Below are 27,601 nucleotides of genomic sequence, written 5' to 3' on the forward strand. Positions count from 1 at the left end.
GTGGCATCCAAGTCTGACACAACTCAGAAAACTCAAGTGTTTAGCAATACATGGTCTAGTCTGAAATTACACCCGTAGTATCACCTAGTTATTACCTTGGATGTCTGAACCATAGCTACTATGTTTTTACTTTTAATCGTAAAATTCTCCTTAATAGCCAAAGCAGATGTCACCATTAATGATGTCAGTGTTTCTCTAGGTATGAGAAGATGCAAGAATTGGGGCTTATAAAATTTTGTCCTGAAAAGATCTTAATATCTGAAGGCCTGTTCTGCCAGTTTTTCACAGAGCACAAAGTGCCTCATTCCCGATTTCCACCCTGAACTCCTTTCAGGGGCATTGAAGGTCAGCAGCTGCAGTGGCCATGATTTAATCTTTGTAGACATAGATGGCAAGTGTCAGTTTTTAGTTGGCAGAGCCCCTTCTTGGTCATAAACTTAGCTATGATTTTAAGGGAGAGCATTTCATGACCATTTAATCCCAGGATGCTGATAATGTTTGTTCTCAGGTCTGGCAAAGATTTTGTTGACAGCCCACTCAATGTGCTGTTACTGGACTAGGGCATAAAACAGCATCCAAAATTCTCTGGACCACCTGTCTTACTAGCTTCTTGGTCCAGGAAATCTTTCCCTCTTGTTACTTCTTCCCATATCAAGAGTTACACTGTTACCATCATTGATCTCATATGGAACTGCAGATAATTTTATCAGAGGCCTCAGTCACACATTTGGCAGTATAAGAAACAGCAATTTTGTAAAACAGGTGAAAGAGAAGTAACGTAGCCAGCAGTATTAGTAAAGTCATAAGTAAGACTTAAGCTAAAAACTTCCATTAGAAGTAGCCCAGTATATCCCAGGTTATCTGACTTAGTCTATTCTGTACAAATCTTTATCTTCCAGGGGATTATATATTGGCACTGTCTATAAGGCACACATCCCAGTTTCCTAGTGTTACTAGACTGATTATTCTTAGTATGATTTAATTGTTTCCAACACAGAGACTTTAAACCTAGATTATCATATATAAATCCATCCCATAATGGTGGGAGATTTATTCTTTTGCTGAAACTTTGCTTTCTGCTGTGATTGAGACTGAGATATAGAAGAAAACTAAAATTTATGGCCAGGGTCAGAGCAGGCATTATTAATTGGCCAGGTGAGGGGATTCCATCTAGCAATATCAATAGTGACCTGAATCAGTGCAGTTCACTTAAGTCACTCAGTCATGTCCAATTCTTTGTGACCCCCATGGGCTGCAGCATGCCAGGCCTCCCTGTCCGTTACCCGGAGCTTACTCAAACTCATGTCCATCGAGTCAGTGATGCTGTTCAACCATCTCATCCTCTGTCGTTTCCTTCTCCTCCTGCCTCAATCTTTCCCAGCATCAGGGTCTTTTCAAATGAGTCAGTTCTTCACATCAGGTAGCCAAAGTATTGAAGTTTCAGCTTTAGCATCAGTGCTTCCAGTTAATATTCAGAACTAATTTCCATTAGAATGGACTGGTTGGATCTCCTTGCAGTCCAAGGGACTCTTAACAGTCTTCTCCAACATCACAGTTCAAAAGCATCAATTCTTCAGCACTCAGGTTTCTATAAAGAAACTCTCACACCCATACATGACTACTGGAAAAACCATAGCTTTGACTAGATGGATCTTTGATGGCAAAGGAATGTCTCTGCTTTTTAATAAGCTGTCTAGGTTGATCATAGCTTTTCTTCCAAGGAACAAGCGTCTTTTAATTTCATGGCTGCAGTCACCATCTGCAATGATTTTGGAGTCCAAAAAAAAGTCTGACACTGTTTCCACTGTTTCCCCATCTATTTCCCACGAAGTGATGGGAACGGATGCCATGATCTTCATTTTTTGATGGTATACATATTTGGACCTGACAAATAAAATTAAAAATATGGTTTAGATGACAATTTGTTTGGAACTGAGAATGTTAACTGCCTCTGTAGGGAGGCAAGAGGTCCCAGGTGGCAGGAGAAAATAAACTGCAAGTGGCACACTTTTTTCCCTTCTCTGTTGACACCTGGTTCCACGTGAACTTAACTTTTCTCAAACCAATGCCTTTTTCATATGGAAATGTTTTTCTTAAGCTGTGTTAATTAAGCTGTCTATTTGCTTTGGAATCTGCCTTTCTTCAAATCGCCTAACTTTTTTGTCTTTTCTCAAACCTTGGGCTGATCATGGCTCAACGAACCAGTGTTCATGTCAATTGTTTTATGGTGAGGGAGTGGGGATGACACACCTTGTGCCATTCTATCTCAAAAATGCATATTGTGGGAGAAGGGCCTGGTGAAACTCCCTCAGCCTCAAGGTATCTCTCTTATTTGACTAGCAGCTCACTAACACATAAAATGCCTTTCTGAAAACTAGCAAGTTGGCACTCTTTCTGTCTCCTTCTGATGTCTATGTCAGAAGCTTTCCCTATCTCTATTATACTTTAATAAAACTTTGCTACAGAAAAAGCTCTGAATAGTCAAGACTCATCTCTGCCCCCGGATCGAAATCCTCTCCTCCAGAGGCCATGAATCCCACATAGCACATGGCTTGCAACGGCAACCTTTCAGAATCATACCAAAAAAACAGTTTATCTGAAAGAATTAAAAACAAGCCTTTCCAAAGTTGCTTGGTGGTCCAGTGTTTAGGACTCCAGGCTTCTACTGTAGGTGGCTGGGGTTTGATCTCTGGTCAGAGAACTAAGATTCCCCTGCCATGCAGCAGTGCAACCAAAAAAAAAAAAAAAAAATGCCTCTCTCCTCTAAAAAAAAAAAAAATTATTTGTTCATTTATTTATTTTGCCTGCACTGGATCTTAGTTGTGGCATGTGGGATCCTGGTTACAGCATGCAAACTGTTAGTTGTAGCATGTGGGATCTAGTTCTCTGACCAAGGACTGAACCTAAGCCTCCTGCATTGGAAGCACAGAGTCTTGGCCCGTGGACCACCAGCGAAGTCCTTTGCTCATTCCAGTTGCTCTGTGAGCCTGCTGACTGGATCCCTGGGCAGCCTCCTCCCCTCTACTCTCCTGCCAGGCATCTTTGTGAGTGTTTCATGTCTTTATGGTTCTGGACCAAGTATCACCACAAACAACCCAGTGAACACATCCTGGTGCTCTCCACATTCTTGGACTTATATTTGAGATGGTTGACCAGGAGTTCCTGCTAGTTTCCTGAAGAGTCTCACCATTCTGCATTCCCACCAACAAAATGGAAATTTTCTTGTGGATCTGGAGCCCCACATACGGTATGTTGTCTGCTGTTCTAATTTTGCTGTTTTTGAACGGTGCAGAGTATTTTCTTATGTCATTTCACTCTTTTTTTTTTGGGGGGGGGGGGGGGGCAAAGTGCACAGTTTATAAGATCTTAGTTCCCTGACCAGGGATCAAACCTGGGTCCACAGCAGTGAAAGTACCAAGTCCTAACCATTGAACAGCCAAGGAAGTCGCTGTTTCATTCATTTTGACCTGCATCCCCAACCACCTCACTGCTGTCAATTGGGCTATGCAATTTGCTCTCATGTGAAAAACTGTTCACGAATGGCCCAGTTTTCTGCTGGGCTACCTGTTATTGGGACACAGATGTTTATTTGATTATTTTATATGTGTGTGGATGTAGGTCAAATTAATATATATACATTTGAACAAATGTACAATGTCATATATCCACCATTACAGTATCATTCAGAGTATTTTGCTGCCCTAAAAATCCTCTGTGCTCTCTCTGTTCTACATTCCTAGGCCCTGGCAACACCATCCTCTTACTGTCTCCATAATCTGCCCTCCCTGACACATCTTCTAGTTGGGGTCACACCAGACATAATATTTCAGACTGGCTTCCTGAGCTTTGTTTTCTCTTTGAAGCTGTCTTTTCATCCCACATCACTCAGAGAATGTTATTCCAATGCAGTACTTTGTCACATAAAAGCCTTGTTGGTCACCCAACATGACCATTCTTAGAAGTACCTATGATTTTTTTTTTATTATGATCATAAAGTTCTAAGGGTTACATTTATGTCTGAATTATTACATTTATGAGTAGTTCAGACTCATTAAATTAGTATATATATGATTGCACATTTTTATAATTATTAAAAATAAATCTATTTGAAATACATTTTTAATAGAATGCTTTTTCCTTTTATTGTTTTTCACATGTATCCAAAGATGACCAATGACTAATTGCTAGGAAGAGAAAAGATTCAATAATTAGATCTATTCCTAGTTTGTATTTCTTAGATATTAGCACAGATACCTTGCTCAGATGAGAATAACTTATTTATTCAATTCCTTCCCAATTACATAACCAAGTATCACAAGAAAAGCTGGGTAACCTATCAGCTGACAACTTGATTAGTGTTTCCTTCAATCCTGTTGAAAGGACACAGTGGGAAGCTTTCAAGAGGGTTGATGAGAATCCTTTTTCAGTGTCTGGAAAGCAGGACAAGAGCATCCCCAGGATCAGTAACTGAGCAGCTGTCAACCCGACCAGCATCCCTTTCATTGAGAAAGTCTTGCTTAACCTGATGAGATTAACAGGCTCGGGAAACAGGCAACGCTGTCCATCTTATTATGCCTTCATACATGTGGTATTCTGTTTCAATAAAAGGTTCTTACTGTAGGATATTCTTCAAGTGCATTTTCTTTAAATCTGTATATTAGCTTATTCTGCTTGTGAAATATAATTGCCCTCTTCATCCCTCCCTGCCTGGCCCACCAGCCTGGTTGAATTCTCTGACAGTCAAGACTCATTTCAGTGTTCACTGCAAGAAAAACAGGTGTTTGTATTGCAAGGAGGCTCACCAAACCAGGGCTAGGCAAACTGCAGGATGCATCCTGCAAGCAGCCTCAACAAGATCAGAATAAGATGGAGCTGGGGCGAACACCGTTCCTATATAAGTTCAAAAAAGGGAGGGACTTCCCTAGCTGTCCAGTGGTTTAAGGCTCTGCAGTTCCACTGCAGGGGGCATGGGCTTGATCCCTGGCCAGGGAACTAAGATCTCGCAGGCCAGGTGGCACAGCCAAAAAAAAGAGGCGGGAGGAGATCAAAATGCAGTTTCTGTTTAAGCCACTGAATGTGCAATGATGCACTATTACCTAAAATTCCAGGTTAACAGTTTTGTTGAGGTGTAATCAACATATAACAAATGCACATGTTTAAAGTGTATAATTTGATATGGTTGGAAACACTTGTCCCCCATCAAGACAATGAATATATCAACAATGACAAATTATTCAATGGTCAATCTAAGTAAGGGGCTTCCATGGTGGCTGATTTGGTAAAGAATCTGCCTACAATGTGGGAGACCTGGGTTCAGTCCCTGGGTTGGGAGGATCCCCTGGAGAAAGGAATGGGACCCCACTCCAGTAGTCCTGCCTGGAGAATTCCATGGACAGAGAAGCCTGGCTGGCTACAGTCCATGGGATCACAAAGAGTTGGACACAAGTTAGTGATTAACACACACAATCTAAGCAGGAAGTGGAAATTTTAATTTGAGCGAACCTGAGGATTATAACCCAGGAGACAGATTCTCAGAAATTTCTGAGGACCATTCTGAAGAGGTGAGGGAAGAGAATTACTGTGATTCTGATGAAGGGTTATGTGCTCACTGCTACTCAGGAGGAACAGATGCCTTAAAGGTTTTAATGTATTTCTAAGCATGTGAAGAGGTGAGAATCCAGGTTCACAAAAAGTTTCTCCTGAAAATATTTGACTGTCTGAGAGCCAGTTCTGCTAGATTTCCCAGAGCACAAAGTGCCTCATCCTTATGGTTGTCTGAATTCCTTTCAGGGTGTCCTATAGGTCAGTGACTGCAGTGTTGATGACATCATTCCTTTAGAGCTGGGTGGTGGGAAATTTTCTTTATGTTACAGTCCCTCCCTTTGGTCTTAATTTTGACCAAGGTTTGGGAGGCATTTGGTGACCAATTTGTCCTAAGGTCCTAAGAATGCTCATTTCCACGTTGAGCGAGGATTCCATTGATGGGCCACTCAACCTGCTTCTACCAGACTAGGCCCTGCTAACAGCAGCCCAAGGCCTTGGGCTGTCTGTCCTACTGGTCAATGTTAGTCCTGGAAATGGTTTCCTCCGTGGTTTTTTCCCATACCTAGAGTCACATTGTTACAATCACTGATCTTATAGAACTATGTATTTGATCAGCTGTTTCAGGTCACCTGTTCATTATTTTTATGGGAGGCTCAGTCACACATTCAGTAATGCAAGAAACAATAATCTTGTTTTACAAGATTATTAGGCAGAATACAAGTAATATAGCTAGTGACATTAATAAGGTCACAAGTGAGTATGTAAGCTGAGAACTTCCTTTAGGTGCAGCCCTGTGGTTGTCTGACCAGTCTGTTCTGCATCAATCACTATCTTTTTTTTTTTTTTTTTAATATTTGTTTATGACTGCACTGGGTCTTTGTTGGTTTCTGCTGGCTTTTCTCTAGTTGTGGGAAGCAGTTGCTGCTCTTCCTTGCAGTGCATGGACTTTTTATTGTGCTTGCTTCTCTTGTTGCAGAGCATGGACTCTAGGGCATGAAAGCTTCAGTAGTTGCAGCAAGTGGGCTCAGTAGTTGTAGCTCAGTATGTGAGCTTAGTTGCTCCATGGCATGTGGGATCTTCCCAAACCAGGGATTGAACCCATGTCCCCTGCTTTGGCAGGTGGATTCCTATCCTCTGCACCACCAGGAAAGTCTGCAATTACTGTCTTTGAGGGAAATGACATGGCCTTGTCCATAACTCTCACCAAAGACATCTGCATGTACAAGATAAGTGGTGGTCATCATGACCCCCTACAGGACTGAGAAAGGAATCTTATCTTCTAAGGGGTTACCCTAATTCCAACCTCCATGACATAGCATTTCATTCCCACTAAGGTGCTAGAATTAAAAAGACAGACAATAATAAGTGGGGAAGTTGGAATATTCAAACATGGCTAGTAGGAATATGAGTTGATGCCATCATTTTGGAAATTAGTTTGGCAGTTTCTGAAAATGTCAAACATGGAGTCACCATGTGACTCAGTACTTTCACTCCCACATATAAACCCAAGAAAGGAAAACATGTCCATGGAAATACTTGTACATGAATGTTCATAGCAGCACAATTCATGACAGCTGAAAGGTAGAAACCACCCAAATGACCATCACAGATGAACAGGGAACAGATACACATAATATGGTCCATCCACACAATGGACTATTACTCAGCCATGAAAAGGAGTGGAGCAGTGACACTCACTGCAGCATGGTCTCACTCAACCTTGAACACACTCACCTTGACACTCACCTTGAACACACAATACTCAGTGAGAGAAGCCAGGCACAGAAAAAATGCTGTCTTAGAATGCTTGGGCTACCATAGCAAAATAGCAGAATGAGGGCCTCAGCAACAGAATTGTATTTCCAACAGTTCTGGAGGCCAGAAGTCTGAGATGAGGGTGTCAGGTTGGTCAGGTTCCGGTGAAGCTCTGTTCTTTGTGGGGGACCGTGTCTTCACTGTGTCGTCACCTGGAGAAAGGGATGAGGGAGCTCCCCGGGAGTCTTTTTTATAAGAACACTAATCCATTCATGGCTCCTCTTTCATGACCTCATCACCACTCAAGTCTCCACCTCTTCATACTATCACCTTAGGTGTTAGGATGATTCTATTTACAGGAAACATCCAGAACAGGCAAACCTAGAGACAGGAAGCAGGTTAGTGGTGTCAAATACTGGAGGAGGGGAAGGGCAACGGGAAGTGACAGCTCATGAAGATTCATCTGAGGTCTCATTTTGGGACGAGAATGTTCTGGTACAAGTTTTTGACTTGTTTTTTGATTTGTCTTTCACAGAGTAGAAATCTTTAATTTTATTAAGTCCAGGGAATCCTTTGCTTTTCTTTGTGGATTGTCTTTCTGTGTTGTGTGTCAACACTCCAAAGCTCATGATGTACTTGGCCAAACCCAAACTCATGTCACTTTTCTCCTGTAAATTGAATAGTTTTGTATCTAAAATTTGTCTGTGAATAACAGTGAATTTAGTGTGAGTTGTAAAGTTTACATCTATATTCATTTCATTCCTCATAGCTTCCAATTAATTGTTCCTTAACTATTTTTAAGAAGTAAAGACATCACTTTGCTGACAAAGGTCCATATAGTCAAAGCTATGGTCTTTCCTGTAGTCAAGTATGGATGTGAGAGTTGGACCATAAATAAGGCTGAGTGCTGAAGAATTGGTGATTTTGAACTGTGATACTAAAGAGCCTTTTGATGAAAGTGAAAGAGGAGGGTGAAAAAACTGACTTCAAACTCAGCATTCAAAAAAATAACATCATGGCATCTGGTCCCATCACTTCATGGTGTATAGATAAGGATACAATGGAAACAGTTAAAGACTTTTATTTTCCTTTGGCTCCAAAATCACAGAAGACAGTGACAGCAGCCATTAAAAGATGCTTGCTCCTTGGAAGAAAAGCTATGACAAAACTAAACAGCTTATTAAAAAGCAGAGACATTACTCTGCCAACAAAGTTATATATATTCAGAGCTAAGGTTTTTTCCAGAAGTCATGTATGGATGTAAGTGTTGGACCATAAAGAAGGCTGAGCACTGAAGAATTAATAGAAGACTCTTGAGAGATGTTGGACAGCAAGGAAATCAAGCCAGTCAATCCTAAAGGAAATTAACCCCGATGGCATCCCACTCCAGTACTCTTGCTTGGAAACTCCCATGGACAGAGGAGCCTGGTAGGCTGCAGTCCATGGGGTCGCTGAGTCAGACACGACTGAGCGACTTCACTTTCACTTTTCACTTTCATGCATTGGAGAAGGAAATGGCAACCCACTCCAGTGTTATTGCCTGGAGAATCCCAGGGATGGCGGAACACAATGGGCTGCCGTCTGTGGGGTCACACAGAGTCGGACACGACTGAAGCAACTTAGCAGCAGCAGCAGCATTCATTGGAAGGACTGAAACTGAAACTGAAGCTCCAGTACTTTGACCACCTGATGCGAAGAGCCAACTCATTGGAAAAGACCCTGATGCTGGGAAAGATTGAGGACAGGAGGAGAAGCAGACGACAGAGAATGAGATGGTTAGATAGTACCACAGACACAATGGATGTGAAATTGGTCGAACTCCAGGATATAGTAACGGACAAGGAGGCTTGGCATGCTGCAGTCCATAGGGTTGCAAAGAGTCAGACAAGACTTAAATGGGCCTCTGGGTCTCTGACTCTGCAGTCAGGGTTGGAAGTAGTGGGGGATCTTGGGTGTCTGGAATCTGAGAGGCCCTCTACTGGGGAGGGGTAGGAGACCCAGGTGGTAGTTAGCTGAGTCCAAGGCCCTCCTGAGCATGAGGCATCCTAGCCCCCATGCATCACCAAGAGGCTGGCTCCATCCTCCCCTCAGCCCCCAGGCTTGGTCCCTGCTTCTGAGAAATTCCCTAGGGTGGGGCCCTGGTGCTGGAGATGCCTCCATGCTGTGGTTCCTGAGCATCGAGGGAGGATAGAGGAGTGAGGGGAGACGTCCACAGAAAGGGAGATTCTGCGGAATAAAGCCTGGGGCTGCTGCACCCCACATCATTCCTGAGCAGGACAGTGAGAGTGGGGCTCCTTCCCCTTCCAAAACACACAGAACACATGGGGCACTGGTCACTGGGACCCTATACAATATCAAAACCTCCCACACAGGCCCATTGGGTGAGAGACACTATTTAAAGACTATTAATGGAGAAGGGGGAAGGGAAGGGAAGGTGAACCTGGGGTGGGGAGAATTGGAAAATCATCCAAGGACACAGTCTCCCTGCAGTGACATCCCCCACCCACCCAGGTAGAGGTGACCCTCCAAGTCAGAACCCTCATGTCTTGGACACCCACATTCTGGGCCTTTGGAGGACAAATACCTGAGCACCCTTAGTACTTGCCTACATCTGCTGCATTAAGCTCTGCCCTGTCTTCTTCATGGCCAAGTTCTCACCCCTCCCAACAGAGCTCTTGGGGGCTTAATGTGATGAGGAGGGGTCTACGGTGGGACTGGAGGCCATGTGGCAGGCAGAAGGGCTCACACTGATCTTGTAGGCCCACACATTATGGTTGTAGATCTGTGCACAGGGCACCAAGCTGTCGATGTAGAAGGTGCAGTGGTCCAGGGGTCAGTCCAGCCCCTGCAGGTGTGTGACCACTAAGCAGTCCATGTAGACTATGCACGAAGCCCTGGGATACTCCCACACTCCTGAAGGGACACTTGAGCATTGGCCCTGGAATGACCAGGAGATCAGACAGCAGGGCCCCCCACCTAATCTAACTTCCCACAAGAAACTGAAGACACCTCTGCAGAAAAACAGGATGTCACCAGCCTGACTGCTGTCCTGAGGAGCTTGCCTGGTGCCTGACTGCTGTCCTGAGGAACCAGACTCAAGTCTGACTGCTGTCTGGAGTAACTTGGCTGGTGTCTGGGTGCTGTCCTGGGTTGAATATGGGGCCCCTCAAAATTAAGTCCACATCATGACCCCAGAATCTGAGAATGGATACTTATTTGTAAGAAGGTCTTTGCAGTTACGGATCTGGGGGTGAGGTCATCCTGGATCACACTGGCCCTAAATCAATGTCAGCTTCCTTCAGAGAGACAAGAGAAGAGAGGCAGACAGAGGAGACACCGGGTGAAGACAGAGGCAGAGATGGGAGGGAGGAGGCCATGAGCCCAGGGACACCTGGAGCCCGTAGAAGCTGGAAGAGGCAGAAAGGACCCTCTGCTGGAGCCTCTGGGGGGAGCGAAGTGATGGAACACCTTGATCTCAGATATCTGGTTTCCAGGACTGAGAGAGGACAGGCTTCTGTTGTTTGGAGCCTCCATATGTGGCTGTTTGTCACCGCTGTCCCAGGAAGCTCAACAGGTAGTGGGCAGCTCCCTGCCCTGTTCTAAACCCTCTCTCCCTCCCACAGGTGAGGTGGCCCTGAAAACCCTACTCTTACCTCCATGTCCAGTAGAGCTGATCTTGGAGTGGTTCTGAGTTTTGCAGGCTGAGCCCCTGTTGCTATGCCCATACTTCCCCACAAGAGCATCTAGAACAAGGTGTCTTCCCTGTTGCCTGACTCCCCTTCCCCTAGCCAGTATCCTCAGGAAAGGTCAGGGGCTCTGTAGCAGCATCTGCAGGCAGTCTGCATCTGGACCTGCGTTCACATCTTCCCTGTAAACACAGTGAGAACTTTCCCTGACCTCACACTCCCTGCTGACTGTCTCCTCATCTGGCCACAGGCCCGGTGCAGGTGTGAGACCCACCGCCCTCTCAGCCTCTTCATCATGTTGTCAGAGCTGCTCCAGGCCCTTGCTGAAAACCCATGAACCCACTTTTAATAGGAGTGCCCTTGCTCACAACCCTCCAACCCCCACCTTTTGCAGGAGTTAGCAAGTCAAAGGATCCAGAGAGAAGAAAGGAAGCTACAAAAAACAAAACCAGATTGAGCCAGCTGGGACCAAGATGGCAATGAATCTGACCTCCAACAGACTTTGAGTCTCATTGTATGTTGATTTTACTATATTATCATATTAAGTGGCATATCTACTGGTGGCCATGACCAGACAGGAAGAACCATTAAAAGGATAAAAAGGAGGTGGCACACCTCTCCCTTAGAAAAAGCCCTGTCTCTTCCCTCAGTGCACATGCCTCCCCAGCATTAGCCTCACTTCTTCTCCTTTGTCTTAACTCTGGAGAATTCAAGCCCTCTCTCCAGGTGGGCGAGAAGCTGACCTGTGAACTTAATTCCCGCTTCTCCATTCTTTGGCCTCTGAATGAAGCCTGTGGTACGTTGGTCTCAGCTTTGGTTTCATAATCACCTACTTGAACCTGAATGGAGAAAGGAAACCTTCCCTGTTGAGGCAGAGAGTCTCAGCCAGACTCAGGCCCAAATAGGGTCCATACAACTAGGTAACAATCTGTAAGGGAACAGAAGTCTCTGCCTGTAGGGTGGGTGAAGGGCTTACAGCTACAGTACTTGCTACACTTACACTTACAGCTACCGTACTTGCTTTGTGGACAGCACAGCCCCTAAAGGGCCTGGACTGTATGCTCTCATTCCCCCCATGACCACCTTACAGTCATGACTCAGTGACTGGCTACTGAGTGTCCAGTCAGGAGAGACCCAGAGGCAGTACCTAAAGCTAGATCAGAAGTGACTTTTTACTATACAGTGTGCATAGTAGATATTAGGACTTTGTTTTGCATCTAGAAACAGAGCTGCTAAAAGCTGGTGTGTGCTGTGGACTTGAAACCCATGTGCAGGACAAGATCTCCCACTGGGCCCTGGCTCAGAAGCTTCTGCACAGGTGATGGCCACAGTAGTACTTCCTTGCCAAGTCCTCCAGGCCTCCCTGGTGGGCACAGGTGGACCCACACACCATGGGCTCCCCAACCCAGAGTCTGAAGGGCTAATGCAGGCAGGGCCTGGGGATGAGAGCAGTCACTCCACCAACCACCAAAACTGAGCCCATCCCAGGCTCTGCTACAAGTCTGCTCACATTTGCTCTCTAGATCCTAAAGACAGACCTGCAGGAAACACGGGTCATGAGTCCCATATTGATGGTGTTCTGTGGTTTGAGATCTGTAAATTATTTGGAGTTTATTTTTGTGTATGGTGTTAGGGAGTGAGAAAGAATATTTCCTGCTGTATCAGTAAACAAGGATGTCATAGTCATCAGCAATTGCAGTCCTTCTGTGTGAGCCGGTGAGCCCTCAGGGAACTCAGGAAGAGTATCCGCTTTCTAGCAGCCATCAGACTGCAGACATTCCCTAAGGTGAGCCCTGAGGAAAGGAAGCTCAGGATGTGAAAACAAGACACTGGCCCCAGACAGGGGAGGTGCATATGAAAGGAATGATTTCAGGGAGCCCTGACTTGTGCATCTTCCCATACACAGAAAAACACTAAATTCCTTGACTCAGGATATCTGGTTTTCTTTAACAATATTCTTTTTATATTCAAACTATCTGCCCTTTGTTACAAAGTTCTTGTAACCTGGCTCCTCCCTTCACCTCCTAGGGTTCTCTCAGGGTTACTTGAGATGGTGTTTCCTAGGCTTAAAGCCCGAAAAATTCCCACCAAATAAAACATAAATCTCAACTTTTAGGTTGTGAATATTTTTAAGTCAACAGAAATATCTTAATTTTGTTCCAAGTTTCAATGTCTAAGGAACCTCCACACTGTCTCCATGGGCTTCCCAGGTGGCACTAGTGGTAAAGAACCTGTTTGCCAACACAGGAAACATAAGAGACAGGGCTTCAATCCCTGGGTGGGGAAGATCCCCTGGAGGAGGTCATGGCATTCCACTCCAGTATTCTTGCCTGGAGAATCCCATGGACAGAGGAGCCTGGTGGGCTACTGTCCACAAGGTTGAAAAGAGTCAGGCATGACTGAAGTGACTTAGTATGCATGCACACTCTCTCCATAGTGGCTCTTCCCAGCTGACATTACAACATTGATGGAGGAGGGTTCTCATTTCTCCACACCCTCTCCAGCCTCGGTTCTTTGTAGAGTATTTGACAATGGCCATTCTGACTGGTGTGAGGTGATACTTCATTGTAGTTTTGATTTGGATTTCTCAATCCTGAAAGATGATGCTGTGAAAGTGCTGCACTCAATATGCCAGCAAATTTGGAAAACTCAGCAGTGGCCACAGGACTGGAAAAGGTCAGTTTTCATTCCAATTCCAAAGAAAGGCAATGCCAAAGAATGCTCAAACTACTGCACAATTGCACTCATCTCACATGCTAGTAAAGTAATGCTCAAAATTCTCCAAGCCAGGCTTCAGCAATATGTGAACCATAAACTTCCTGATGTTCAAGCTGGTTTTAGAAAAGGCAGAGGAACCAGAGATCAAATTGCCAACATCTGCTGGATCATGGAAAAAGCAAGAGAGTTCCAGAAAAATATCTATTTCTGTTTTATTGACTATGCCAAAGCGTTTGACTGTGTGGATCACAAGAAACTGTTGAAAATTCTGAAAGAGATGGGAATACCAGACCACCTGACCTGCCTCTTGAGAAATCTGTATGCAGGCCAGGAAGCCACAGTTAGAACTGGACATGGAACAACAGACTGGTTCCAAATAGGAAAAGGAGTACGTCAAGGCTGTATATTGTCACCCTGCTTATTTAACTTCTATGCAGAGTACATCATGAGAAACGCTGGACTGGAAGAAACACAAGCTGGAATCGAGATTGCCAGGAGAAATATCAATAACCTCAGATATGCAGATGACACCACCCTTATGGCAGAAAGTGAAGAGGAACTAAAAAACCTCTTGATGAAAGTGAAAGAAGAGAGTGAAAAGTTGGCTTAAAGCTCAACTTACAGAAAATGAAGTTCATGGCATTCGGTCCCATCACTTCATGGGAAATAGATGGGGAGACAGTGGAAACAGTGTCAGACTTTATTTTTGGGGGCTCCAAAATCACTCCAGATGGTGATTGCAACCATGAAATTAAAAGACGCTTACTCCTTGGAAGAAAAGTTATGACCTAGATAGTATATTCAAAAGCAGAGAGATTACTTTGCCGACTAAGGTGCATCTAGTCAAGGCTCTGGTTTTTCCAGTAGTCATGTATGGATGTGAGAGTTTGACTGTGAAGAAGGCTGAGCGCCGAAGAATTGATGCTTTTGAACTGTGGTGTTGGAGAAGACTCTTGAGAGTCCCTTGGACTGCAAGGAGATCCAACCTGTCCATTCTGAAGAGCAGCCCTGGGATTTCTTTGGAAGGAATGATGCTAAAGCTGAAACTCCAGTACTTTGGCCACCTCATGGGAAGAGTTGACTCACTGGAAAATACTCTGATGCTGGGAGGGATAGGGGGCAGGAGGAGAAGGGGACGACAGAGGATGAGATGGCTGGATGGCATCACTGACTCGATGGACATGAGTCTGAGTGAACTCCGGGAGTTGGTGATGGACAGGGAGGCCTGGCATGCTGTGATTCATGGGGCCGCAAAGAGTCGGACACGACTGAGCAACTGAACTGAACTGAATATTTAGCAAGGTTGACATCATTTCCTGTGATTTTTTTAAAGTGTATGATTTTTTTAAACATCTTGCAATTGACTCTTGAATGTCTGTACTGTGACTTGATGAACACTCCTAGAACATTCCTTGAAGATAGGCGTTCTTTACTCGAAACGTGGCAGAAACTAGTAATTGAGAAACCAAACACCACAGTCGGAGAGTTGGAGAACTCAGGTCTATTATGCAGGCGGGCCCAGAGGAGTTAACACTCCAAGCTCTGAGCCCTGAACAAAGGGGTTACAGAGTTTTTATAGACCTAATATAGTGAACAATACTACAGCTAATAGGCTGGTTTAAACTAAGGGGTTTCCCATGTGTGGTAACAATGGTCAAGGAGGGGAAGGGGATGCCTGACCTTTACTGGACAGCCATGATTAAGCAGGTTTGCAGGGGCTAGTCGGTTGCAAAGAGCAGGACAAGGGTGAGTGAGATAAGCTCCAGTTCCTAGAATTGTAAGTCCCTGCTTTCTGAGACTATGTGACCTAAGTGATCCAGACTTTGTAAGGAGAAACCTGAGTTACAGAGACAGAAGGAGCAGGAGGTTATGTAAAATTTTAACTTTACTCTTCGTTCCCCACTCTCAATGCTTCTATCACTTGTTGTAGAAAGCATCATCTCATATTTTGGTAGGACATTCAGAGCTCCTCATCATTTAGGGAACTATATTAAGCTATTACTATTTGTAACTTTATGGATTCAATCTGAGAGGTTATGAACCAGGTAGTAGCTTTGAGAATACAAGAGCCAAACAAGAGTGCTGTCAAGAACATGAAGAGAGGACCAGTTAAAGAGAGAAGCCACGATGCCCAGCTGCAGATAGTCTTCCAATTACCCCAGGAATTTGCTAGTTTCTCTCTCCTTTTTGTGATTTGTCCCCTTAGCGGTATGGCCATATCTCTATTTCTGATTAGTTTCTATAAACGCAGCATTCTTTAAGAAGAGGCAGAGTCCTCCCTTTTCAGCTGTCAGTAGGTCTCAGTCAGTTCAGTCACTCAGTCGTATCCTACTCTTTGTGATCCCATGAATCGCAGCACGCCAGGCCTCCCTGTCCAACACCATCTCCCGGAGTTCACTCAAACTCATGTCCATCGAGTCAGTCATGCCATCCAGCCATCTCATCCTCTGTCGTCCCCTTTTCCTCTTGCCCCCAATCCCTCCCAGCATCAGAGTCTTTTCCAATGAGTCAACTCTTTGCATGAGGTGGCCAAAGTACTGGAGTTTCACCTTTAGCATCATTCCATTCAAAGAACACCCAGGGTTGATCTCCTTTAGAATAAACTGGTTGGATCTCCTTGCAGTCCAAGGGACTCTCAAGAGTATTCTCCAATACCACAGTTCAAAAACATCAATTCATCTGCACTCAGCTTTCTTCACAGTCCAACTCTCACATCCATACATGACCACTGGAAAAACCATAGCCTTGACTAAATGGACCTTTGTTGGCAAAGCAATGTCTCTGCTTTTGAATATGCTATCTAGGTTGGTCATAACTTTTATTCCAAGAAGTAAGCGTCTTTTAATTTCATGGCTGCAGTCACCATCTGCAGTGATTTTGGAGCCCAAAAAGATAAAGTCTGACACTGTTCCAACTGTTTCCCCATCTATTTCCCATAAAGTGATGGGACCAGATGCCATGATCTTCGTTTTCTGAATGTTGAGCTTTAAGCCAACTTTTTCACTCTCCTCTTTCACTTCCATCAAGAGCCCTCTCCTATTCTGTAAAACCACCTCAGCCAGGGAGTCTAGTTGGTCCTGTAAGGCCACTAAAGATTTGGTTACTCTCTCAATTTTATATGTGAAGCCCTTTGATAGTGTACGGTAAAAGGTGGTTGATGAAGCAACTCCTCCTGTTCCCATACCTATCCCAGACATAATTCCCAGACCAACTAGTAGGGATATAAACTGGATGGCTCTTTTTGACCACATACGTGCTGCCAAAGGTATGGTAAGAGTCTGGTTGTTAGGAACAATATTCATCTGGGGAATGAGGAAAGCTAAGGTCCACCCATTTTAATGGTAGACATAAATAAGCATCTATCCCACAACCAAAGAAAAGGCCTTGATGGGGGTGGCACCATATGTGTTTGTGGGAGGATGAATGGACCACTCACCTTTTAAACTCCGATTACATTTGTCCCTGGCTAAATTGCCTACAGGTTCAGTTCCTCTATCATTTATAAAGCATTCTGGAGCCTTTTGAGTTAACTCAATTGTCCATAAAACTGGCCCTTGTAAGTGTGGATCTGTAGGAGTCCCCATGGTTGTTGGATGTTGGCTGTTGGATGTTGGCTATTGGATGTTAGCTACTGGTGTTGCTAAGTACCATGGGCCTCCTAAGGATAAGCAAAGCCAGCAATCCCTGGCCAGCTTGGGGTTGGTGTCATTAAGAAGGCAATGAGTTGCATTGAGAAACTGGTACAGACAAAGGTCTAAGGGGGAGTTAACTCTGTAACCTGGGTCATACTGCCAACAGTCAGAGCCTGACTTTTTAGGGCAAAGTTGGTCCCTGATTTTGTTTCTCTGCTTTATTGTCCATGTCTAGTAGGTTTTTCCACTTATTTGTCAGACACCTGTTCTGGATTTTAACAATCTGCATGGCATTGGAGGGTGGATGGAGGCACAGGGGCATGATGGCAATGCCATGGTATCAGGATACCGCCGAGTTTGGATCCTCTGATGAGGAAAAGGTAGCGGCAGTGGAGGGCATAACTTGAAAAGGTTTTTGGCACCCAGAGTCCTGGATATACATTGCCTTGTTATGAAGGCAGTAGGTGATTGGCCTATAATGTTGGCTGTCTATACATTGTTCTAGCTGATGGTTAAGTAAGTGATTTTCCAAGGGTTAACTGTGATGTTGACAGGTGCATGATGGACAAGGAATGGCACCATGTTACAGCAAGGGACACCAAGAGGCTGCACATAGCAGGTAACTGAACACTAACAAAAGGTTTCTTCCTCGTCTCTGGGTTGTCACGGCTGTAGCAACTGAGCCTATTGTGAAGGTGGGGGATTGGTCAGCTATACTGTGGAACAGTTTAGTTAGTAGGGAGAATTGATCATAAGAGACATTTAAAAAGAATGAAGCTTCCCACTACAGCAAGATAACAGAGAGCTAACTGGAGCTTCTGATCCAAATACTAGTCTTGGGGTGTGACTGAAGCTAGTCCTGTAGTGACAAGCACAGCAATAATACCAATCAGGGATACAGGCCAGGGTGGACAATGAAAATCCATTGTTATTTTGATAGCTGGTTGCTTAAGCTTCTGCCGTGCATTGACTAGTCAGCTTCCAGAGTGACTAGAGCATGGCTTAGCATCCTTCATAGGTGAGGGCTGTTCTTTTTGGAACCAGACCATGAGGGGATTTTCGGAGTCCTGAAATGTTTTCGAGGTGTCCTCATCACAGGAAGCTGCTGCCTTCTTGACACTGGTGTGGTGGATCCAAGGGGTGACACCTGTAACTTTAACAGCAGTAGGGGTTGCCAGGATGACCGTGTGAGGGCCTGTCCAAACTGGCTGAAGTGGTTCATTTTTTCAATCTTTAACCCATGTCTCAAATCCTGGCTGATAAGGATGGACCCAATTGCCCAAAGGAGTGGGTGTCCTTTCTAAGGTTTCTCTGGCGATATGATGAAAGACTTTTCCCTGGGCCTGGAGGTGTTGGGACATCTCCAGGTCAGTTAGTTGTTGCTGGGGGTCTCCCTTGAGTTTTCCTATCACTAGGGGTGTTCTCCCATATAAGATATCAAAGGGAGAATAGCTTGAGGACTCGGGGTGCATTGGGCTCAGAGTAAGGCTAAGGGATAACATGTTGACCCAAGATAACTGGGTCTCCTGACAGAGTTTAGCTAATGCAGTCCTGAAGGTCCAATTCATGCATTTAGCTTTCCCTGAGCTCTGTGACCTGTAAGCGATGTGAAGTTTCCACTTGATCCCTAGTGTCCAGGATAAACTTTGGATTATCTGAGACAAAAAAGCTGACCCATAGTCAGACCCTGCGGGGAGAGGCAGCCCATATCTCAGGGTCATGTCTCTTCACAGGGCCTTGGCCACTTCTTGTGCCTGTTCAGTGTGTGTGAGGTAAGCTTCAGCCTATCCCAAGCAGATGCAGACTACTTATAGCCCATATGGGGCTTGACTTCAGCAAAGTCCACTTCTAGGTCTTCAAAGGGCAGTGTCCCAACTGTCTGCCCCCCTGGGTTGGCTCTTGGTCCTTGGCTGGCATTGTTTTCCACACAAGTCACATATCTAGCACTGATCTGGGCACACAGGATTGGGAGCCTAGGAATGAAATAGTAGCAGCTCAGTAAGCCCTCCAGCGCAGTTTTTCCTGAACGAGTTGTGTTGTGATGTTGTTTTACCAACTGAACAGCATGACTGCTGGGGACAAAGAGTCCTTGGTTTGGGAGCTTCCAGCAGCCCTCCTTTTCTTTTATTCCTCCCTCACTTAGAGACCACTGATCTTCTTCCTTGGTATACCCTGGGGATAGAGGCAATTCTGGTGCCAAGAGGACCTTAAAGATTGACTCGGGGCCCACGGTGGGGCTCGGTTGGGTTGCTGCCTCCTTGGCTGCCTGGTCAGCCATCTGATTCCCTTTGCTGACTGGATCAGTTCCTAACTGATGGCCTTTACAATGGGTGACTGCCACTTGGGAAGGCTTCCAGACTGCTTTTAACAGCTGAAGAGTTTCTTTTTTTGTTTTTAATCTCCTTTCCCCCTGCTGTCAATAGTCCCCTTTCTTTATAAATGACTCCACAAACATGTAAAGTAGCAAAGGCATATCTTGAATCAGTATAGATGTTGACTCATTTCCCTTCAGTGTGCCTGGGTGAGTGCCGATAGCTCAGCCCATTATGCTGACCACCCTTGTGGCAAGGCCTCGGCCTTCACTATCTAGTCAGTTGTTGTTATGGCAGAGCCTGCTTTGCACTGCCCATCTTGGATGAAACTGCTTCCATCACTGAACAGTTCCACTTCTGTGTTCTGGAGGGAAATGTCTGTCAAGTCCAGCCTGCTCAAGTTAAATTTCATCTATGATGTCCTCATACTTATGATCCCACTTCTGTAGGTAAAATGCTGGTGGGGTTCAGTGTCCACACAGTCTTGAGTTGGACCCATGGGTTTTCTCAAAGCAGTCCTTGATAGTGAGTCATCCCGGTCAGCCACTTATGCCCCTGGCTGTTCATGAGGGAAGTAACAGCATAGGGAAAGTTTACATTTATATTTTGTCCTACAGTAAGCTTATCTGCTTCTTTCAGAACCACAGTGGCAGCTAATGCCTGGAGCATGGCGGCCATCCTGCAGCCACTGGATCCAGTTGTTTGGACAGGTATGTGACTGAGTGCTGCTATGGCCTAACTGCTTGTGTGAGGACCCCCAGTACAGTGTGATTTTTCTCATGTACAAAGAGGTTAAAGTCCCGTATCGCATCTGGTAGCCCTAATGCTGGAGCACTGGTCAAGAGTCTCTTTATCTCCTTGAAGGTCTTTTCCTGTTCATGTCCCCACTCAAGGGACTCCTTACCAGACCCTGCTGTGGCTTTAAACAAAGGCTTAGCAACTTCAGAGAAACCTGGTATCCAGACCCGGTGGAATCTGGCAGCCCCAAGGAACTCATAGACTTCTTTCTTGGAGTTTGGCCAAGGTATTGAACAGATGGCTTGCTTCCTGTCATGTCCAAGCACCCAATGCCCTTTTGAGATGTTGACTCATTTCCCTTCGGTGTGCTTTAGTGCCTGGATGAGTGCCAATGGGTCAGCCCATTATGCTGACCACCCTTGTGGCAAGGCCTCGGCACTTGACCAAATCCGAGGCACTTGACCTCCTGTCTGCAGATCTGAGCCTTTTTTCATGACACCTTGTACCCTGTGGTAGAGAGTAGAGCCAACAGGGCCTTGGTGCCTTTCCAGCAGTCCCCTTGGGTGGGACTGGCTAGCAACAGGTCATCCACACACTGGAGTAGGTGCAGTTTAAAGTTTCTCTGAGAAAGGCAGAAAGGTCCTAAGCCAGGGCTTCACCAAACAGGGTAAGTGAGTTTTTGAAGCCTTGTGGCAATCAGGTCTAAGTCAGCTGTGTCTTTCTCCCAGTGTGTGGATCTTCCCATTTAAAGGCAAGTAAAGGCTGGCTGACTGGTGACAGCCAGAGGCAGAAGAATTCATCCTTGAGATTGAAGCAGGTGAACCAGCTTGCAGAGTGGGTAAGAGACTCAGGAGAATGTAAGGATTTGAGACCACTGGATGGATGGTGATCACTGCACTGCTGATGGAGTGGAGGTCCTGGACAGGGTTGTAGTCGTTCCCTCCAGACTTTTTGACTGGTAAGGGCGGAGTGTTCTGAGGAGTCTGACATTCATTTAGGATCTTGGCATCTCGTAGGCGCTGGGTGTGGTCCCGAATTCCCAGGCATGCCTCGCATGGTACTGGATATCATTTCTGTCTAACAGGTGCAGCTTCTGGCCTCAGGTCCGCTACAGTGGGGGCAGGGTTCTTGGCCAAACCTGGGGGTCCCTTCTCTACCCAGACATCAGGGAATTCTTTTAACAGGCTGGGGGGATTTACTTGTTCCCTCCATGAGGAATAGAGATGCCATTCATCTCTCCTGGGCATGATCACGGCCATCATCAGAGCTGATCAGCTCCCCAGGGTGAGGCTCGCGGGTTTTCTGGGTTCAAAGGTGATTTGCACCCCCAGGTTTGTCAGTAAGTTTCTACCCAGCAGGGGGATGGGGCATTCCGGTAAGGACATAAATTCATGAGTCACCAGATGGCCCCCTAGCTGACACTAACGGGCTTTGCGAAATGAGCAGGCTGCCCTGCCCCCTGGGGCCCCAACAATAGTTGCTGTTTGGCCTGTAAGGGGAGCCACAGGTGTTGTTCAGCTCCAGTATCCACCATAAAAGTCAATGATTGGCCCCCTACTTGCATCATGACCATGGGCTCCCAGAGGCCCGGGATCAGGAAACCCAGTCTTCCTGAATCTGATTCTGCTCTGGCCAGGCCGATAAGCTTTTGGACAGCCAGCTTAGGTTGGTACCTTCCTTTGTTGGGTTGACTGAACTTCTGTGACCCTTTAGATGTCCCTCTGCAATGGGAGCACTCAATCCTCCAGGGTCCAGTCTCTCTGCAATAGGTGCACTGCTCTCTGCTTAGTTTCCCCTTTCCACAAGGGAACAGTCTGTTTCGCTGGATCTGAGCTCCTCAGTGCCGCTGCTAGCAGGACTGCTTTCTGTGTCTGTCTGTTATCAGCTTCTCATTGGGCTTCACGGTCTCAGTCCACAGAGACTTTATATGCTACCTCCAGGAGCTGTGTGGCATTCATCCCAGTCAAGCCTTCCAGCTTCTGGAGCTTCCGTTGGATGTCCACACAGGAATGAGCCACAAAGGGAGCTTTAATTATCCATTGATTCTTGAGTGTCTCAGGGTCGAACTATGCTTCACATAGTATTTCATAGAAATTGGTGAGGGTCTCATCCACTTTTTGGATTATCGTTGTAATTATGGACATATTGGTGGGCTTTTTGGCTCCTACTTGAAGTCCTTGTAAAAGGGCATCATGGCAGCGACCCAGAGTTTCTTGTCCTTCTCTGGTACTGAAATCCCAATTAGGTCTCATCTCTGGCATCACTTCCCGTGTCCACCCTTCCACATCTAAGACCTCTGTTGGGGGCTTGCTCTTGGAGTCATTTTGGGCTTCTGTCGAGATGAGTCGCCTTTCCTCAGCGGTGAAGAGAGACATAAGGAGCTGGTGACAGTTGTCCCATGTAGGCAGATAGGTGTGGAAAATGGACTCTAAGAGGTCAGTCATAGCCTGTGGTTTATCAGACTATGTGATTATGGTGTTTCCAGTTTAGGAGACCAGTAGGGCTGAAGGCTGGTAAAAGAGGATGGAGCTACCAGGCTGGACTGAGCCATCCTTGTTCACTTGTTGAGGACCTTGAGTTTCTCACAGTGGCATCTGACTGGCTATGGCCAGCTGGTTAGATTGTTTGGTCGAATGGAGCTGCGTCCCTCCTGGTTCAGGGCTGGAGTCTTGCTCATGAGGTGGTGTGGAAGACACCAGGGTGGGGGTGGGGGTGGGGGGTGGAATGTCTGGCAATGGGTCTGGCGCTGGCTGTGCAGGGGCTTGTGGAGTCAGGGGAACGTATGGTGGGGGCAGCAGTGGGTCTTCCACTGGATCTCCCTGGAATATAGGGTTTTCCCCTTCTTTCTTTTTTTCTGAGTGATTGGGCCACAAAGGCTCTATTCTGTCCCTGTCTGTTCGTGCAAAATCTTGCCCATGCAGGATCTGCACTATTAGGAGCCAGTAGTCTATGCACGGAAACTGATCTGGATGTCGTGGAGTCCCAGTGACCACCTGGGGCACTGCATGTACAGTGGGCCGGTCGAGAGTGCCCTCTGGCGGCCATCCAACGTCAAAGGATGGCAAATCGAGCTTGCATAAGTTACGAAGCTTCCTGGGGGTCATCTTGACTACGTAATCTCCTGCAAAGCTCTTTTTAAAGTTCTTTATCATACAGCCTAAAACTATTGGTTCTAAAACTTCCCCCCATATTGATAAATGTAGTCTACCTGGCAAGTTTTGAGGAAAACCTAATCTCTTAGATGTCAGCTCAAGAAGTAAGTTAGAATAACTAGTAACCAATAATTTCTCCCTCCCTGTGTATTCCTCCCTGAGTCAGTAGCACAAAGACAAACAAGGGTAGGTGCCCTCTCAAAAGAGGAGACCGTTCAGGTGCCTGCTTTGTCATGCCCCAGGGGGAAATTAGGTGCCTCTTAGCATTGGTGGATCAGTATAAATCCCTGATCCAGACCTGTCTTGCAGGAAGGGACTGGGTCCCCCAGAGGCAGACACCACCTTGAGCCATATGAGGTCACCATGGAACCACAAGTTACGGCCCAATCGGACTCCATAGCCACGAAGGCCATGAAACCACACAATCTAACCTGAAGCACAAGCGAATCAGGCCTCACACTTGTTCACGTTCATTTTTCATCCACCTGGACACTCTCCTGAGGGAGATTTAAGATGCCTGTTAGTATTGGCAGGTCGGTATAAACACCCAACCTGGACCAGCCTCGCAGGGAGGGATCAAATCCCCCAGAGACTGGCACCACCTTTTAGCTTTATGAGGTCTTCATGGAACCACAGGCTCTGGACCCTCTCAGGCTCCATAGCCCAAGGACTGTGGAGCTCGTTTTCACTTCTTTCAAGCAGCAATCATGCATACGCAGTCGTTCAGAGGTCATCACAATGCCTCCCTTCTCCTGAGTCTCCCAGTCCCCTATCTGGTGGTCCCTTCCTGGGAGCTCCAAGGAGGTGATCAGTCTCCTCTTCTACTTTGTTCTATGGCAATTCCTGGTGAGTTGGTCCTTCCCTCCAACGAGTCTGGTCAGGGCTCGGCCATCCAGAGTTGGAATGCCGGTCCAAAACAGAACCCAGGATACCATCAGGTGGCGCACCTGCTTATTTGTCTTGGGGTTTCTCCACTCCAAACAGCTGAGCCACCAGTATGGTGGCTCAAGGGACCGGCTTGGTTGGAATCTCACTGGGTACTCCAGAAATGTTGCAGAAACCAGTAATCGAGAAACCAAGCACCACAGAGAGTTGGAGAACTCAGGTTTATTATGTTGGCGGGCCCAGAGGAGTTAACACTCCAAGCTCTGAGCCCTGAACAAAGGGGTTACAGAGTTTTTATAGACCTACTATAGTGGGCAATACTAGCTGCCAATAGGCTGGTTTAAACTAAGGGGTTTTCAGTGTGTGGGAACAATGGTCAAGGCAGGGACAGGGATGCCTGACCTTTACTGGACAGGCATGATTAAGCAGGATTGCAGGGCTGGGCAGTTGCAAAGAGCAGGACAGGGTGAGTGAGATAAGCTCCAGTTCCTAGTATTAAGTCCCCACTTTCTGAGATTACATGACCTATGTGATCCAGACTTTGCAAGGAGAAACCTGAGTTACAGAGACAGAAGGAGCAGGAGGTTATGTAAAATTTTAATTTTTCCTCTTCAACAACCCCACAGGCCTCCTAAAATATTAAGCACCCATCACCACAGCTTTCAACATTGTTGTTATGGAAAATGGCCACAAGGCAGCAGTATTTTCTCATGCCCCCTTTTTTTTTCTACTTCTTTCTCTGAAGTTTCATTTTGATCTTATATTGGAATAGAGGTGATTTCCAATATTGTGTTTATATAAGGTGTATAAGAACTTAATTCAGTAATGCATTAATGCATATCTATTCTTTTTCAGGTTCTTCTTCCCATATACAGATGATCCTAAAAAGTACTGAGAAGTGTCAGAGAAGAGAATAAAATGCAGCAAGAGGTTGTGGAGGTGTTGGAAACACACGCCAAATCCAAGAAATGTAATTCTGTAGAAGCAGGGCTCTACAAATTTAAAGCACAGAAATTGGATTCTGGAATTCTTTACAGTGGATGCATTTTCCCTAAGAAACTGCCAGAGAAGCCACCCACCATGCCTATTGGCCTTGATTTTCAAATGGAGAAAAGAATCAAACAGCAAGAAGCAAAAAGGATATTGGAGGATAAACACTTTAAGTTTATGTGAAGCCTTGTCCTTATCATATCTTGTTAGGTGTAAGAAATTCCATTCACTGTCCCCAGGACTCCTGCCTTTGTTTAGAAGAAGAGAACCCAAAACCCACCCAAGACAATGAGAATGAGGAGCAGCCAGGGGTGATAACAGTCCAACAATCGGCCCATGACAGAGGACCTTTAAAGCCCAAAATCCCAGTGAGAAGAACTGTGGAAATATGCCCTTTCTCTTTTGATTCAAAAAAGTCACTTACAGAAAGAAAAAAATAAATAGAACAGCTGCAGAAAGGGGAGATGCCCAAGTTCTAGGTGCTTCCTGTGCCTCATTTTACCACCATTAACCTACAGGAGAAGAAGATGAAGAACACAACTCAGGCTGAGCCTTCTGCTTGGAGCCTAGCAGAAGAGGTGCCTGAAGGTATAGACTTGTGTTCTCTCCATGCCCTAGTGGAAAAGAAGGCCCCTCCTGGTGTGATGGAAAGAGCAGCTCTGGTTCCCAGATGGTGTCTGCAGCCGAGTCTAGTGGTGAAGTCAGCTGGAGAACTTGGGAGGTACCCACATAGTCAAGGGCCGCTCACTTAGAGTAGTTTGTGTGGCTTTCATCCTCCTCCTCTTTTTCATATATGTCAGAATATACAGTTGATTTAGCTTGTAATTTATTCACTTAAAGTGAAATTTTTACTGCTTTTATCCTTCACTTTTTATATTTAAATTTAAAAATAAAGATACTTGATTTAGTTTTTAGTTTATGTCTGATTCTTTCCTCTTCTCTGTGTGAAATGAATTTGGAGTTAAGGAGCCCTTTGCTGTGAGGGGGAGTCTCGTTAACCACCCGACAAGGCAGAGACCTGACTGTGTGTCCCTCACCGAGGCTGTCCGCTGCTTCAGGCGGGGCTGCTGTTCAGGCACCATCTTCCCTTGTTGGTGCTGACGATGAGGGAACGCTGAGCAGGCATATTTTAAGTCCTCCAGTGACCTGCGCTGGAATCAGTATGTTTATCTTAGTAAGAATTTAAAAAGGCAGTTCCATACTCTTCTCCACAGTAACCAAACATTTACATCTCATCAGCATCGTGAGTGTCCTCTTTCCTCCGTGTCTTCTCCAGCATTTACCTTTGTCAACTGAGGATGGCCTTTCAAACAAGGGCAGTGTTCCCTCACTGTGGTTTTCATTTGCACCTCTCTAACAATTCCTGATGTCCAGCACATTTTCATGGGCTTTGATTTTAATTAGTGTGTGTGGAATTGACTGTGGGAATTTTCTTCTTCACATTCTGCCCAGCCTTTATTTATTTTCAATTAGTTACACATGGAAATTTTTATCATTTAGAGTCCAGCAGTCCTTGTGAATATAAAGTGTTTATAAGTGTTGCAGTGAAATAAGAAGTAGTTTTCTTTTTCTCTTTTGGCTTTTGAGTCCTTGTCTACTTCAACTGTTCCTGGTCTACAGTCTGCATTGATAATTGTTTCCTTCTTTTCAGGAGACTAACCTGTTATGTAAGCTATTTCCTGCACCTGTGTGTGTGTGAGTTGCTCAGTCATGTCTGACTCTTTGTGATCCCGTGGGCTGTAGCTCGCCAGGCTTCTCTGTCCATGAAGTTCTTCAGGCAAGAATACTGGAGTGGGTTGCCATGCCCTTCTCCAGGGATATCCCTCAACCAGCACCCTCTAACTCTGCATGAGCCATACTTCGTATCTATTATCTTTTAATTTTATGCTAGTCACATCCTGATGCTTAGCTTTATGGTACTTTCTCTGCAAACCTCCCCTTATAGTTTGTTTTTCCCTCTTTTTGCATTACAGAAAAAAAGCCATAGTGCAGTCTACAAAAGACAATGGATCCAACTCCTGGGACTGCCTGCCGGATCCAAGTTACTGGGCTCCCTGACACCAGCCTATTGACTGTTTTTAAACAATGCAGAAAGAAAGAATACAGGATCCTTGCATGCTTGCTCTTTTCTCCAAACTCTGACTATGAGCCCCAACAGTATGATCCCCTTGATTCCTCATCGGGGAAGA

The sequence above is a fragment of the Budorcas taxicolor genome, chromosome 5 (assembly GCF_023091745.1).
Source record: "Budorcas taxicolor isolate Tak-1 chromosome 5, Takin1.1, whole genome shotgun sequence".
In the NCBI taxonomy this organism is placed as follows: domain Eukaryota; kingdom Metazoa; phylum Chordata; class Mammalia; order Artiodactyla; family Bovidae; genus Budorcas; species Budorcas taxicolor.